General features: G+C 38.1%; 1 protein-coding gene across 6 annotated transcripts in view; it reads left to right on the top strand.

The window, feature by feature from the left end:
- The window catches only part of FGF14 (fibroblast growth factor 14), a 401018-nt gene that overhangs the window by 168568 nt on the left and 214932 nt on the right, over positions 1-17518 (top strand). The gene's annotated exons all lie outside the window — the stretch shown is intronic.

The raw sequence follows: 17518 nt of genomic DNA on the forward strand, positions 1-17518 counted from the left end.
TCACTCTCCCTTACAGTATCACACCACAGTTTCACAACTTCACCAGTGTAGGGTTTCAGGCTGTTGAAATAAATCTCTGGCACTGGTGGCTGCAGAAGATCTTCAGACACTGCTTGCTTTGAACTGCTTTTCTTTTGAAAGGCCTAGCCATAGCTGAAATGTCATGCCATAAAGGTATAAACTGGCTTAGCTGCAGGATCTGCCCACACCCATTAAGTTTTATGATGTGTGCCCTTTTTAAGTATGTAGTTGATTATGAAGTCTCTCTTTTCAAGCATAGATGAAGAGATGACAATACATGATGAGATGTGATTTTTAGCACAACTTGATTCAGGGTGCAACAGTGTCTCCTGGAACTGCAATCTGCTCAGATATCAATAATTGGAAACAGGACTTTGTCATTCCATGAAAATTCAGTTGGGGAATGAAAATGTCCTCCTATGCTTGCCTAGTCTTCCCTGGGGTCTTCCCCCATCCTGCCCATGGTCCAGCCCTGGTCCATCTATCTCTCCCCCAGTGATGTTGTAGCAGTGCTACAGGACTCCTAATAAGAGTAAGAGCTTTAATTTTAGGCTTTTGGTCAAGTTCTTGGCATGTTCTTTAGCTTGGGTGACAGTATATTGCATACAGTCTTTAATCCACTACTGAAATACCTACAGCATTGCCAGCTTTCCATAAATTGATAAGAATTTGGCTCTGAGCTTGTGTTCCTTCACTGTTCTCTTTTGAAGTGGCAGTAGATTAATACACACAAATGTGAATTTGCAAAAGCACTTTTGTGCTGTCACCAACAGGTTGCCTGTACCTGCCTCAGAGACTGACCACATCTGTGCCATTGGGAGAGAAACATCAGGTCCAGGAAAAAGGCCAAGGGCTAAAAATAGAACACACGTGCTGAGAGAGTGATGTGACATTTGAAAAGCAGTGTGCTTAGCCTGGTGGGTTATGTTGGATAAGACCTAGATTTCCTGATCGGTCAAATATGCATTGGGCACTGCCTTAGCACCTCCAAGTGGACATTTACGTTGTACAGATATGGAAGGGCTCTATATCCAATGGGCCTTGTTCTGCCATTTCAAGTTAATGCATTTGATGACAAAGTTACTTGTAGACAGAGAAAACAGACCATCCCCTTCTATCTTCAGCATGCCTCCATGTCTAAGCAGCAAAACCAGTTCTGGCTGTTGGCTTCCTTCAGTTTTTTGTTTCTACTCTTAAGACATTTGATCCTCAGAGTATATTAGTTTGAGACTTGGAGATTACAGCCAATATTCAGTCCTAGTTTCTAAGTGTGTAATGTCAAGCACTGCTGTGGGATTTGAGCCATAAAAAAAACCAAATCAACCCATACCTGTGAAACTGTAAAACCACTGAAAGGGTAGGGCAGGGGGGAACAGATTTTACAGAAGGTGGAAAAATGGCCACACAGGGACTGAGATTATATGGACAGCACATCTAGGAAGGTAGGGAAAGAAAAAAGCTAGGGCAGCTGTAATCAGTGGGAGGAAAAGTAACTCACTGGCCATTACCAAAGCCCATAAAAGAAGGAGGAATGGTGGGCAACTAGATTTGTTGAAATGGAGGTTAGTCATAGACCCAGAATAGAATAGGGAACCCAGGGGTACGGTGAAACTGAGAGGAAAAAGCATGTGCAAAACTGAAATGCAGTAAACAGTAATGAGCTTTGTCTTGCAGTGGTGAAACAGTAGCAGGGCAGAATAGTAGCATAGTTTGGGAGTGAAACAAAAGTTCTAGAAAATGGAAAGGAAGCTCATTCTTTTACAGTAAAGATACTAAACCTTCATGTTCAGAGATGGGGTGTAGGGAAAAGTGCTGGGTTTCCCTATGAGCAAATGGGCTCCAGATGGACACCAGTGTAAGCCAAGCTTGCATGTCCACTGCTGATCTAGCTGTTCAGTCAGGCTGCAGTGCACCTGACTGAATTCCAGTTTAAGTGAAACAGCACCTCAAAAGATCAAACTCTTACTGAGAACCATCCCTTCCATATCGCCCCAGTAGTGGGATTATCCCACTCATCTGAACTTTAAACGATAGCACTGTGGATTTATAAAGTGTGATGAGCCTGCTTAGTACATCTGTTCCAAAGTCAGTTAGTGAACCTTGCCTTGTGGTGATGGGAAGAGGGCAGGCACCCCTGGAAGGCAATTCATCCGATTTATCCCATACCTACTTTGGGAAGGATGAACTTTCCTTGAGAAGTGTTCTAAGTTTCGAAAACAAGCCTGAAGTGCTGACATTGATGGGGGATGTGATTCAGGTATAAACTCAGACGTAAAAAAAAAAAAAAAAAAAGCCAACTTGGCAAGCCTGTCTTCCTCTTTAATCTTAGCTCAGGATTTTATTAGTCAAAGATTTAGGTCCCCTAATTTCTCTGCTTTTACTATAACATTCATGTTTGATGTTTCTCTGCACTTCCATTCAATTAAAAATGTGCCTATAACCACAAAAAGAAGAAATAGTAACAGAGCAAGGTCTGTATTTTCAGATGCTGAGATGAAAACTTGAATTACCTTAAAATAGTCAGGCATTCTCTTGCATATTCATCTGTAATTTTTCCACAGACTCGTAACTTGTCAATCTCTACTCAGAATACATCCCGCCTTGAATGGTTTGCCTAGGTACTCTGCTGAAGGGGAGGGTTTTTTTCCTCTTTCCTCTTGAGCATCCACTCTGAAAACTGAATGAATGACATTAGCAGCCTTTTCTCCTTTACTTAAATATTGACTTATTACTTGAATTTCAAGCTTGGTCTGAGAAATTGGCCCTACTCCTGCAAAAGATGCATGTGTACCCTCTAAATTTGATGATATGAATAGCTCCACTGAGATCTGGGAGTGTATTACAGCATAAAAATTAAAGAGCTATGAATCTTTGTAAGATGAGGCTATTGTAAGGAAAAATTTACTAGATGCTTATAGTGGATCAAAAGTAGACAGAATTTAGCATGTTAAATTTGTAAGAGCTGTCTGAGCAGCTGTATTGCTGCTCTTACATTAAGGAACTTAATTTGTTTGAATTGATCAACCATCATATTCTATCATTTGACTAATGTAAATAATTTGGAATTTTGTTCTACTTCCTTTTAAGAAATTCATTTGACAGTAATTCAGATTATAAGAAATGAAGGTGAATGGAGAGTTCTCTTTTAAAAAAATAGTAGTTTATTATGCTTCAAGTTGCTTTGCTCCAGTTATCACACAGATGAAATGCATTTCTGTGTGTGCAAAATTATTTTTTATAAAGCTTGAGGAATCTTCTTGCTTACCCATGCATCACTGTTTCTATTCCTGATTTGATTTTATTTCTGTTTGGGTCTTGGAAGGAAACTCTGAGACTACCAACCTTTTTAACAAGATTGCTGTCAGGTTAAATTTATATTTGAAAAGTTTGTTGGGAGTTTCTTGGGTATTTTTTTTTCTTTTTACGCTCATAAAGGAGTGCTAGCTCTACTGGATGTCAAAAGCATTATTTGTAAAAGCTGTTAAAACGCTCAGCCACGTGTAGTACTTGAAGTGCTTGCTGTGTCCCAGAGTTTCACTTCTGAAAACATGCTATAATACAAACTGAAAGGCTTATTTTTTTCACTGGGGTATACTACCTTTGGAGATTTTCTTCAGTCTGTATACAATTAATTACAAGAATTTTAATTCATCTTTTCTTAGCTTAACACTTTGGGGCTTTTAAGCATTTCAGCTCCCCTGAAAACATTCATGGACAGGTAACAACCTAGAAAGACATCCTCTGTGACTTTGAAATGCTTTGTCTATGAATGTCTGTCAGCATCTCTTCCCAGGCAGAGAGTGGATAGGTGCAGGTAGCACAACAGAGAAAAGAAAACTCTCTGGAAAAGCTTTACTACCTGGCATTCCTGTCCAGGGTTGTTACCGCAGGGATAACCACTGGCTGGTTTTGCTTCAACAACTGCTGGTGCAGATGTTTATCATACATCTATGTTACCTTTAAACAAGCAGCATGCCTTCTGGTTTCACAGTATGTTTAAACACAGAATGTTTTTATGCCATCAGTTTGCTAGAGTAATTTTTTCTGTTATTCTTTTTCTCCTTCTGCTTGGTTTACAATAGGCTTTTATTTTCTTGATCTGGTTGGGAGAAAAATTCCAGGCTCTTCAGAGGTGGTACACTCACAGAGAACAGATTCTTCATTTGAATTGTTAGCATTGACAACAACAACAAAATGTGGGTGGTTGTTGAATCTTTGCTGTTGAAGACTTTTTACTTGGAAATTCTTGTCAACAGAAATCAGCTGAGAAATATGAAGCCACACAGTCACTAAAATGTTGGCATTTTTATTTGTATCCCTAGTGCAGTGCAGGTGCATACTTCATGTTGTAGAGAAGCGTAATCATGTGTCTCATATCATGAAGGGTCACCTGTCTGTTTTTACACATAAAGATAACTCTGGGCCAAAGTCTGCATTTATGGTAGCATATTTAGAGACATGATTTATCTTTAGTGTTAATTTAGAAAGCCTGTCATTGGTCAACAAGTTGTTGCCTTAGATAAGCAAGAGAACAATCTATTTTCCCTGTGGAAGCAGCATGTGCTAAGAAGTTGTAACTGCTTTTTCCTCCTAGGCATTTTAAAACTCATTAGATGGCCTTTTTGCTCAGTAGGAGGAGTCTTTCCTCAGGCTTTAATGAGGAGATCCCACACCGAGGTCTAACTGACTCCCATCTGGCCTTTCAGCATCTCATTTCAGCTTTTACTTTCTCAATAACATGAGTCATCAATGCCTTGGATAATATCTTGGAACTTGAAGTAAAATGGTAATTGTCACTCAATAGTTTTGTTCAATTTCAGTATCTCTTTTGTGACACCTGGAGCCCTGGAGGAAGATGCAAGCCTATGAGGCTGGGGCTGGCAGTCTACTGCAGCTGTAATTACCAGTAAGGATGCCCGTGTTCCCCTTTCCAGTTAGTCATCCTTGGAGACATGTCTTTTTTAGGGAAAAGGAGGGGTTGAGCAGGTAGTGGGGGCCTATAAATATTCTTGAACGTATGGAGTACTGAAGAATTGGAGTTCTTCAGTGATTTGTCAAAACACACCAAATGAAGAGAGTGCTACGATCATACATTTTTGCTGTAGCAGTGACTTACTTGGAAACGAAGCTGGGTAGCTTTAGATAGAATCAAGTCTACCTGCCTCTTATATTATTCAATATACATTAAATTAAGAAAAGGTGATTTTAACCAATTGTAACCAATGAAATACACAAACAACTTTTATAAAGATACAGTAGCTTCTTTGATACTCTTGCATGGATTTTGAGATTACTTCCTTCCCTCCCAGGTATGGTGAGTTATATTAAACTTCTTTATGAAGAGGGGATGCTGCAGCATTAAGCACAGATAATTCCCCCTTCTCTGGCATCCTGCAGGATAGTTCATTCCATTGTTCAGCCAAATCTGAGGGATAAAAATGCTTGTTCCTCCTCCCTGTGCATACTGATCGTTTCTCAACAAAACACTCCTTAAAATTCCCTCTATTCAAGCACTTTTCTAAACCCAGCATCATTCATGAAAGAGCTGGAGGTCTCACTTGTGATAAGGCAAATTACACCACCTGTTCCCACATTCTGTTGACTGCATGGTGGTCTGGTATCCAAGGACTGCAGTTTCAGGTCCTTTAACGATCTGTCCTAAATACAAGGTTATTGGTAAGATTCTGGAAAACTGCTGCTGCTGAAGTAGTACTTGGCTACAGGAATATTTTGGCTCAAAGATTTGTTAGTGGAAACAAAGGGCATGCAAGAACACCACTGTACTTACATTGAGCCTAATAACTGTCACCACCAAAATGTGTGCAACAAACTGTGGGCTTTTTTAAAATTATTCTAGTTTTGAAAAAAAAATCCTAAAAGTAATTCTAAAAGAAAAAAAATCTTTAGAAATATATATAAAAGCGGATCTTTATAGATTAACAGTGAGTATTGTTTGACTGTTACGCTAATGAGACAATATAAAGAGTAAGGGAAAAAATGTTAATATTAAGTAATGTTAATGAAACTGCAGAATTTTGATAATTCTTTTTCTTGCCAAAAATTTCACTGGGTTTGGTACTCAACTTTTTTCCCTGCTACTATTTTGTGGACTTTGTTATTTGATATTGTTGGGATATAGAAGAAAAGCAGTGTCTGATTTGGTCTTCTGATAGGGCTTGTTGCTGCTAATTCAGTTGTTATGCAGCAAGTGGTGATTCTAGACTCCTTTTATTGATTTGATATTGCCTGACATTCAGGCTTTGAAAAGAATTGTTAGAAGAACAGTGTTTTATTTGTAATGAAAACTATCTGGTCCTGGAAACAGAGGTTTATGGGGTTTACAGTCTTCTCAGTGTTTTACCATCAAGTCTGTTAAATGGTCATAATTCCTTCACAAAGTCTGAAAACAGCTGATGTAGAATTGGTTTAGATCTCTGTTTTCATTTCATGTCTGTGCTCTTGTCTGTGTGTTTGTTTGTTTTAGTAGACTTATTGAACCATTTCTTTCTTAGTGAGAAAGGAGCATATTTGTATTATTGCCGCAGATAGCTTGCTATCAAAATGATCTAGCACTTTTGCAGAATTGGCACGGGGTGAGAGTTTGGGATTGAAACTGTTATTTGCTGACATGTACAGTTTATACCAGAATTGCACTTTTCAGGGTTTCGGGGTTATTTTTGTGTATGTGTACTTAGTTTCAAGTAACATGACATGTTAAATCTGTAGTGTGTGTCTGCTGGCAGCTAGTGTAAAAATTCAGACCAGAGGCACTGCCCTTGTCTCAGGCAGCCTGTCAATGGAGTTCAGCAATCTCACAGGACTAGCACCAGCAACCTGTTTTCAGGGACTCTTGTAATTTGTCACAGTTCAATAAATCTCTGTGTGAGAAGAAAAATCTGTGCTGTAAATCTATCCATGTAATCAGCTAAATCTTGCAGTTAGGGCAAAGTAAGGCACTAGGCTTTGCTGTGTGCCTATATATATGCAGGGTCAGTTGGGTCTTCCTACTCTCTTTTGCAGTGGGTGTGTTTTGGTTTCTGCCCCACAGCCTCTTGGTTCCTATCATCCAGCTGGATGCATATAAAGACTGCAGATCCTGTAAACAAGGCAATTAATTCAAGCTGATATTTCTGTGAATGTTAATAGTAAAGTTGGCAAGAATTCTAGCTGGGAAAAAAATTAAACGTATAAAGTGAAACTCTTTCAGGTAAAGATCTAGGTGAAATTGATATTAGTGCTTTCCACATGCAGATAATATGAATTCTTTAGCCTGCTGCCTTCTGTAATGCTATTGAAAATACTTTAAGAAAATTAGTTATTGTGAAGTATAATACTGCTTGAGTTTATCTATTTTTAATGAGCTAATATTTTGCCCTGTGAGAGCTGTGCCTACAGTGAACATGCCTTAAAGGAGTATATTAAAAAGGCTGAATTCTAAGAATTAATATTATTCATATGACTGAATTTACTGTTCTGGTAGTAAATAATGAACATGTCTGAAGGTAACTTAGAAGAATTGGTAAACTGTGTAATCTTCAGACACAACAAAGCCTTATACTTACAATACCCAATGGAAGTGTAATCTTCTTCCCACTAAGATCTCACTGTCATTGTGCCTGAAATGTTGCTTTCTCTAGAGAGAGCATTTAGGCATAAAGCTTTCCCGTTGCCAGGGGATAGTGTGTCTCCCCAAAACCAGAGGTTTGTGTTTCAGAGGGATGTTATTAATGCTTTCAATACCTAACTCTGTGTCTCTTGAAAATGGATTAAAAAGGCGATGACAGCCTTCTCTAAGACAGAGAAGGCATTCCCCTTTTTCTTGTTCTGCTGTTGGGCTGGACCCGTAAGTGAAAGAAGCTAGTTAGCTCTTGAGTGGAGTGAAAAGCAAGCAAAGCAAACTGCCTGAAACAAATCCATCATTTAGAACTCAGCTTTCCTAAGGAAAATTGAGGAAGGTCTGTAAGGAATTAAAAAAAAAAAAAATCATATCAGAGTATCAAAAAACGCAATGAAAGGTAAAATGCTTTGAAGGTGTTTTCCGGAGAGCTATTGTTAAAGAACCGCTTTTGTAATGTAGGAGGGGAGAAATAATCAGTTTGCATCACTTGTGCTCAGACAAACTCAGTAACAAGACCAAAGTGTGGGCTTATTTCCTAATTCTTCTGACAGAAAATGGAAATTCTCCAGAGTCCCATGTTCAGGGCCATAGGATCCTACAACAGAGTCCTTCCAAATGTAGACACGTATTTGCAATTAGCATGGAGGATCTTCAGCAAAATTAGTTAAGACACCTACTTAAACTAGAGATGAATGCCCAAGTGAGTGCTGAAGGAAATATTTTTTTCACTACAAAACAGCATTTGAGTTGTAAATGAGTAACTACTTCACACACGTAAACTATAGACAGAGGTTTCTTTCAGAAGGCTGTTGCTATACAAGCAGCATATGGCTTGTGCCCTTTGTCACTCTTTCTCTGGAAGTGACTGCTCAACGCTGACAGTTACAGTAACCCAAGGATATAAGGTCTCTCCAAGTCTGTCACCTTGCTTTAAATAGATGTCCCAGTCACTCTACAAATGTAAGCTTTCTTGTTTGGGGAGATGTAATTGAAAATTAGCTTTAGACTGAGTTGACATTTCTGGAATTTTTAGATCTTTAAGGCAATAATCTAGTGATAATTCTAGTATGAAATTTATGTGTTGGCATTAATTACTGAGGCAGAGGACATTCAAGTACAGATCAGTCTTGTAGCAAAGACGGTGCAAAGTTTGTGAAAAGCTTTTGATTACCCTGGATTTTGGCTATTTGTGCAGCATATCTTCAAACAGTGGCAGAACATTTGTCATTAGAATTTCATCTTGAATAGCTTTTATAGCCAGAACTACTCTTTAGTCATTTACTGCACTAAACTCTGTTCTGACCTAGCTCCTTCATAAACAATGCTGTGTTTAGCAATCGATGCTATTTTTCTAAGTGTATACTAAAGAAAGCAATAGCATTGCATAGTTATACAGGAAAAATCAGTGTTAATGAGAGAACTGAACTGAGAAGATATAAGGAGCAACTAATGTTGGAAAATGGTTTTGCTTATTCATTGGTCTTTGAATTCATACTGAAACTCAAAACCAGCTTGAACTGCTTGAACTTCTTCATTACAAGGGATTTGCATGTGCATTTAAAAAATATCTGTCTGAGAACTTGAGGAACAGAGGCCCTATTACCAAATACTTTTGTAATACAGAATTGAGAAAGAAAGAAAAAATGTGAGAGCTTGCATTTTCCCTACTTTTTGTGAGAAAAAAACATATTATTAGTGGTCACTGAATAATAAGCTAATGAGAAAACCCATCTTCTTCTGATAACTGAATAATTTTTTGAGGATAATATACATTTTGACTGAAATAACTCCAAGATTAAACAAACAAACAAACAGCCCAAACACCTTTGCACCTTTCAGTAGATAAATCCAAACTTGAAAGAGCCGACATATGGAAGTGTGAGAGTTAATTGCTAAGCAGTAAATTTTTGTTTCCTGCTTCATCCTGTGGCCGTTTTTTCATCTTTTCTATCCAAATCTTAGCATAAACAATGTAAGACAGCGGGGAGGCTTAAGGCATTCCCTCCCAAGATATCTATCTAATGGGCAGAGATGTGGCAGTGGATCCCCCTGTGCTGTCCAGGGGTTGCGTAGGAATCTCACCATTGGATGTGCTCCAGCAAGTGAGGTATGCAGGAGCAATTTTTTTTCCCAGCTGTTCTCCTTGGAGGTCCAGCAGTCAGTGTAACTTTAGTTTATGGTACAAATTCCCAAATTTCCTTTATTATTGTAGTTTTAATTATGTCTATTGCAATAAAAATTATGCCCTTCCTTAAAGTGGGCTGGAGTTTTGGTGTATTTTTCTCAATAAATATTTCCTTTATTATTTTTCATTATTTTAGGCTTCCTGAAATCTTTCAAAAGTTCATTCTCAATGTAGTCAATCTAAATTCAAATCAGTGCTTCGATAGTGAGATGCATATGAAGACATCATAGCTTCCTTAAGCATTTTTTTTTCTTATACAGAAATGGACAAGGGGTTTTCTCCTGAGCCCCTCAGATAATCATCTTTTCTGTTTCATTGGTTTTCCCTTACAAAAGGAGGGGAAAATACAACCCGCTGAACATATATTGTAAAACCACTGCCAGATGCATGAAATAGTCAAGACTGAGAATGGAGGTAAAAGAAGAAATTCTTTAACTGTTGAAACTGCTAAAACTATTCTTAAAGAGACTTCTGACAGTTTATGACTATGGGCCTCCACTTGAATGTTTTAAACCCCAGTTAGTGCTGGTTTTAAGGCCCTTTGGAAAGGGACTAGAAAGGTGGCAAAGTTTTACCTTTGTTTCATGGCTGTTTCATAGATTGAGCTCGGTAATGTAAGAAAACCTACTCTTTACATTCTGATTTTTCATTTTCCTAATTATTTTTCTTGCAATTACACTTGTTCTTTTTGTACTGTGGCTCTATTACCAGCACCCCAAAAAGACAAAAATTGCTCACATTATAATGACTCTTTCTTGTAAACTGTAGTGATAGTGTTACGGAACAGGACCCAGCTTTGGGGTATGACCAGCTTTTAAGCAGCTGCATCAGGGTTTTGCTTCGGCAGTGTTGCCTGAGGTGCTGCCTGCACAACAGCTGGGCTGAAGAGAGACAGCCTGCATGATGCAGCCCAGTCCCAGCATGTGACACTGGTCACAGGTCGATGGAACGCACTGAGGCCAACACCAACCATCCAGGAAAAGTGTATGTATTCTGGAGTTCACCTAGGGTCAGTTACTGCCACCTTTTGTAGAAGGGCCTTCCCCTGTGTCTAGCTTACTTCTTGGAAAGTCGAACTTTAGGCGCTGCTTGGCACACCAAAATCAGGGCTGCAGATTCCAAGCAGGTCAGGAATCGAAGTTCGAAGGAAGATGAGCTCACATCTCTTGTTAATAATATTTCCTAGTGGCTTTTGATGACTTACCACTTGGAGCATGAGTCTCTGACCTTATCTCTTATTCTCCTTGTGTATTGTATGCTTGCTTTGCGTCTAGCTCCCAGTTTTCTGTTCTGCTGTTAGACCAAGATGAAAAAAATTAGACATTATTTAGACATTGTCATTTAGACATGCCAAATTTAAGACAGCTAATCCCTTCACTGGATTAAGCTTTTTAAGTTTTCTACAGATTCAGGCCCAGGCATTTTAAGATTTGGACTTCAGATGTTTGGTGTTACAATACTCTTAGTCACTCTGTATATTTATTAGCAGTAAATTATCTTGAGAGGTTTATGGAAGAACAAGAAATTGGGTCTGCATCCAAGGCTGGGACTTTAATCAAGGACTCCTTCCTGTGGTATGTTTTTCGAAGCTGTTCTGCTTGTTTGACTGATGGGTGTCAGTGCACTGCTTTGCAATTAAGCATGATTCTTACTGTCCTGTTTCTGAAACTAGGGTTGGGTATCTATACAGCCAGGTTGATTCCATCAGTAGTCTATCAGGATAAATTAAAATCAATAGTTACATGGCAGTATTTATGTACAAGATCATCCAGTTTCTTTTCATGCTTTGAATGATCAACCAGAGCCCTGCCAAAGTTGTTTTCAGCTCTGTTGGGGTGTGGTTTCTTTCTACAGCTGATCAAAACTAACTGAAAGTCTAATCCGCACCCCATCACCCAGACATTTGCAGCTTCAGCCTGCTTTGGATTTGTGCAGCATACAGAACAGTTACATTGATTTATCTTGTGGAGAATTAACTAACAAACCACAGGATTCAGAGTTTCATTGGATCATCAAACTTATCCATTTTGCCCTGAAACCACAGGCTCATGAGATCTGGCAGGAGGCAGAGTGGAACTGTGCTTTTGGCAGAGGCATGTGATTAGACTTCAGTAGGTGTAACATACTGTTAGGCTAGCATTTTGAGATCCCACTCATAAACTAGTACCCCACCAGGATAAGCATAGTAGAAATATGTAAGAAAAGGATGATCCATGCAGCAGAGCAGTGTTACGGTCCTTAAGCATAGGTTATAATGTGTGCTAAAGAAGTTTAGGAGGAAATGAGCAGGAGTATTCATCAGTAGTCTTTCATTCACTATTGATAACTGCATGAGCCCTGTTGTAAGGTTAGACTACTTAAAGAAAATAGAATAACACCCGAATAAGTAGTTAAAATAATGTTTTAGCCTGACTTAACTAAGATTTTCTGAACTTCAGATGAGTTATTATTTTGATCTGCCTTTGTTTTTGTGGCATTATTTTTCCACATATTCTTGGCATTTTGTCATTTGAGTATAATTTGTGATCACTGGCATCTGGTAGACTTTCCTGACTAATCCAGTTCCTTGCTGAGCTGGCCGTTGTAATATATGGCCTTGTTTTGGAAGGAGGAACTATTAAGTCATTACAGACAGATCCTAAATAATTTTGAACTTACAGACATTATTTCTTTTTATGGCAGCTCTTGAAAAGCGGCCACTTATTTCTATCTAAATAAGAAAGCAAAATGCATCAATTTAGCCATGTACACTTAGGGCGACTGTTATAGACTAGTGGCCTCTTTATTAGCTAACAATTGGATTTGAGAGATGCAAAGAACAGTGAATATTATGAAGATTCTTATCACTAAACAGATCTTTAACTTTTTGCAGTACACAAAGTACATCAATTTAAGGAGGCATATAATATGCTGAACTTTGTGAAACCCTAACAGTTATGACTGGAAAAACATGTTAAAGTGGATTTCATAACACTTGCTTTTCTACAGATCCAAAATCTCTAATAGAAGAAAAATGTCTTGAAGTAAAATTAGGAATGAATACATGTCAGGGCAAAGTAAAGTGTGCTGCAAAGATCATAAATTCACAGAATGGGTAAGGTTGGGCAAGACCTCAGGAGGCCTAAAGAGACCTAAGTACCTAGATGACCTGAAGCAGGGTCACCTAGATCAGGTTGTCCAGTACTGCAAGCAATCAAGTTTTGAATATCTCCATAACTTGCCTGGGCAACCTGTTCCTGTTTCAATACCCTCACAGTAAAAAAAAAAATCCCCTAGGGTTAAACAGACTTCCCCATGTTTGAATTTGTGCTCGTTGTCTCTTGTCCTGTCACTGGGCACCACTGAGAAGAGTCTTTTTATTTCCCCATCAACTATTTATACACATTGATGAGATCCCCCTGAGCTTTCTCTTCTCCATGCTGAACAGTCCCATCTCTCTTAGCCTCTCCTCATTTGACAGATGCTCTAGTTCCATGTTTCTCTTTTATTGGGGAGCCCAGACCTGGACCCAGCTCCCCAGATGAGTCTTACCAGTACTGACAAGAGGGGAAGGATCACTTCCCTCGTCCTTCTTGTACCACTCTGCCCTGCGCAGACCAGGTTGCTGTTGGCATTTTTGCCATGAGGGCACATTGCTGGTTCATGGGCAGCTTGGTGTTCACTAGGACCTTTACATGCTCCTCTACATACTTCTAATCATGGTTTATGCTATAAAAATTTCAACTGCCATAAAAAAAAAGTTAGTTCTAGAAAATGGGGTTTTCTTGTATTTCTTCATGACACCTTTAGCAGAAAGTCTACTTAGTGTCATGACGAATAATTCATAGCTAAGCTTGTCCTTAATGAACCACAGCAACTGGGAAACAGCAACTACTTGGTCAGATATCCAGCATACATGCTGTACATGTCTGAAGTTTTAGACATCAGCCAGAGCTGGAGATAAGGCTCAGGTACAAAAATAAGCTGTAGTGTTTTTGGTATAGTTCGGAGTGCAAACTTAAAAAGGAAATGCAAAAGGAATCATACTGCAGAATTCATATAGCTGGACTTTGCTCTCATAAAAATAAACACATCCTCAAATAACCATTGTTTTCTACTAGGACTTAATTTATCTTTTCTTTAATCTTATTTCGTAAAATGCCTGACATTATTTCCCAAACAGGCACAATGGATATATCTATATTTACAAATATAGGTAACAGCGGAGATTTTTAAAACTGCTGTGATTTAGAAGTCTACATGGCCTTCATTTGAGCTTGTTTACGCCTTCTTTATGCACCTGCAAAACTTTTCCTTGAGCTCTTAGAGAAAGACAACATGCAGCTTTCCCACATTGTGTTTGAGTATGGCTTCCTTTATTTGCTCTTCTTGGCTCTTATTCTTATAATAAGCTGGTGATGTAAAACTGAACTTTTGCTACCTTACACCAGATATATCGCTTTCAGTATTTTGTGAGGTTGCAACTGGATATTTTGTTTCTCATTTTCTTCTAATTATTAAAACATGTAGTTTGCTTGATTTTATTATTATTATGCAACAAAAAGTAAAATACATTGAAACACACGATTCAGTTCCAGTATGGCAGTTTCTGCATCATGGCAGAAAATTTCTGCATGGCCTATTTGCTGAAACATTCCTCCAGAAGCTACAATGTGCTCTTATGGCTTACTGAGTGTTTAAAGTGCATTCTTCTTTACAAAATTTTAACCACAGAGCACAGTGTTTCTGGAAAGTACAGTGGGAATATTATGCAACAGAAAAGAAAAAAAAAAAGGAAAAACTAAAGCTTAATTGGGTTGAACGACTTAAAGAATTAACATAGCTTCATTTTTCTTAATTTCAGAACCATGCCTTATGTCATACGCAAAGTGCATAATATTTAGTGTTAATGTTGAAACAGAAGCCAAAATTAAAGTGTGGTCTAGTTCATATGCAAAGTTATGCCTGAGCTTTCTAAGAAGGTTTAATAAAACAGCACAATTATATGTGTAATTTATGCTAATGGTTTGACCCAAGATTTACCTCATGCTTCAGTGAATATTAACAAGTGTCCTATCACAAATGCATCTTTGAGGCTAACACTTTGAAGCTGGTAAAAAAACTAATTTTGCAGTAACTAAGAGATTTTCTAATCAATAGGCTTGTTACTTCAGACCTTCCCTCTCCCAACAGTATCTTTAAAATATTGGGAAGCATGTATATTAAATGGGTTGCAGCTTACTCCTTAGAAAATGTAATTGAATCCAGTAAAGGGTTTCTAAGGCCAATTGAATGATCTAGGGAAAAGGTCTCAATAAATAATTAGGCATATTTCACTATATCACAAAATAATTAAGTTCCTTCCCTGCAGTGTTAGAAGGATTGGAGATAAACTTTATTCAGGATGCAAGCCAAAAAGTTTTGCTGTACAAATGCAGGAAGCCAGACATCTTAACCATGTGGGTACTGAAACTGTTCTCTCTGAGGTGTGAAGACAAGATGCTCTTTTGATAACATACAATCTTTATAAGAATGTCAAAAAGAAACATGCCTATTCAAAACTTTCATAAAATAGGTCTTTCTTTGTCCAGAATAGGTCTACGGCATAAATAATTCTAATATTAGAAGTGTGAGTTTCTGAAGATTGAAGAACATAGTCTGTGTTTGGGGCTATTAGCACAGTCATAAGGTCTTGCTTTCAAAGAGAGAAACAGGCAGCTACTGATAGACCCCATGGTATACAGCTGTGGAAGGACTGTTTTCTGCAGCCTGCTTGTGTGTTACGGCTTTCTCCAGGTTTGAAAAACCATGTGGATTTCACTAAGAATGCCTACAGCTGAACAACCTCTTATAAGAACACCCTGTTTTCTCACCTTCAGATAAAGTATTTACATATGTTTTGCATAATAATGGGCCTTGATCTGATCCTTTTTCGTCTTAAAGATGGTGTCTGTATTGGCATGTAATATTATGCATATAATATTTAACCAGTTACGGTTACCAGTTATTTATATGGTAGATTTACTGTCAATCTGAGAACAAAAACTAAAAACGTTTTTCCACTGCAATTACTTCTCCTTCTTTGCTTCAGAGAAGGGAATATTGGTAAGCGTTATCATTCTCTCCGCTTTTAAATCGATTCGCTTCTAACTTGCTTTTCTGAAACCTTATATTCAAGGATGATGACTAGAGACTAACACATTGTGAAATCAGAGAAATTATTAGCATGGTTAAAAGTTCAGTCTCTTCTGCAACCTTTGAACATTTTTTTTCCTTGAGTCAGACTCAGCTGACAGTGAATAATGTTTTTCTAAATTATTTCTTGCTTTACTGATGGAACAAATTATGCCTTGATTGCATGACTGTTGGGAAGTGGCATGATTATGGCCAAGCACCAAAATAAAAGTAAAATCTGGAGGCAGTGGAAAGGCAAAGGAAGGACTGTCTCCCAGATTCCAGTACTGCATGGTTCTCTGAAGAATAACTTTTCAGTGCTAATCCTTCAAATGACATCTCCTGCTAACCTCTAAGTCTTTGGAACTTGAAATATTACAAGACATTGCAAATATGTGTAGTATTTGGGGAATATAATACTTGCACTCTTCTTTCTCTCAGCAGGTTGCTACTATTGAAGACTGTTGGGGAGGAAGATTTTCTAGGTAGTAATATATATAATAATAAAGCTCCTGATAATTGCCCTCTATGATGCAGAAATATTGCTCTTTGCTCTGTTTCGGTGACAGAGAAATTAAAGGGGAGAAAGTGAAGGGTCCTAGTAATATCTTTCCTGAAAAGGTGAAACTGATAAAGACCCACAAAATTCATACTCTCTTTCCCCTCATGTTTATCCACAAGAGTGAAGCCTACGATGGCTCTTTTTCTTTTTTTTTTTTTTTTTTGGTGTCTTTACTGAAGAAGAACAGGTCTTTGGTGTGGTGTCAGTTTTTACTGGTAGTATAAAATTTGCATCCATTCATTGTGAATTTACCTTACTATCCATTTTTATTTCCTGGGGTCTGTAGCATTGGTCTGCATAGGAGGGAAGCAGGAGTTTTCCATAACTGTCCACCTGTTTTTCTTCTTGTTTGACAAATTCTGGAGAAACTTTCAATCTTATTTTTTTTAACTAGTGTGCTAGTTCTATCCTTGATTATGGATTCATTTGTATGTATGTAACTATATTTAACCTTCTCGCAACTACCAGAAATAAAAAGGACCAGGTTCAGGCTCACTAGAAGTAATGGAAAGCTTTCCCAAAGCTCCCTGTGCTATTTTTAGCTACCGGAAGCTGAAACACTACCGCTTTGTATCCTTGGTCTCATTTTCATTTGCACATAATTATGTATTCATGCTTGGAAACCACGACATAGGGAAAAGGAGTAACCTCTTGTTTATGATGGGAAGGTAAAAGAAATTGGAATATGAAAAAATATGTCAACCAAATATATAATTAAAAAAGCTAAATTTCAGCTACATTCAGTAATCTAACTTGCCTCACAGATGTAACCACAAAATTCTTTGGTCTCATTGAGTCACACAATAAAAGAAACTTCTTTGACAGGTTTTTGGCAGGTCCATGACACTTTAAGGCAGTATCCCACTCTTTGCTTCCCACTCCTTGTGCTTTTGCACCACCAACCACCACTGAATGGTACAACAGGCATTTGTGAATTTTTGCAGTGTTCCTAATCTGGCTCTCAAAGGCTTATTACAGA

This window comes from Pezoporus flaviventris, unplaced genomic scaffold (assembly GCF_033815535.1).
Source record: "Pezoporus flaviventris isolate CSIRO_AGI_PZ_B2104156 unplaced genomic scaffold, CSIRO_AGI_Pfla_v1 ptg000072l, whole genome shotgun sequence".
Lineage (NCBI taxonomy): Eukaryota > Metazoa > Chordata > Aves > Psittaciformes > Psittacidae > Pezoporus > Pezoporus flaviventris.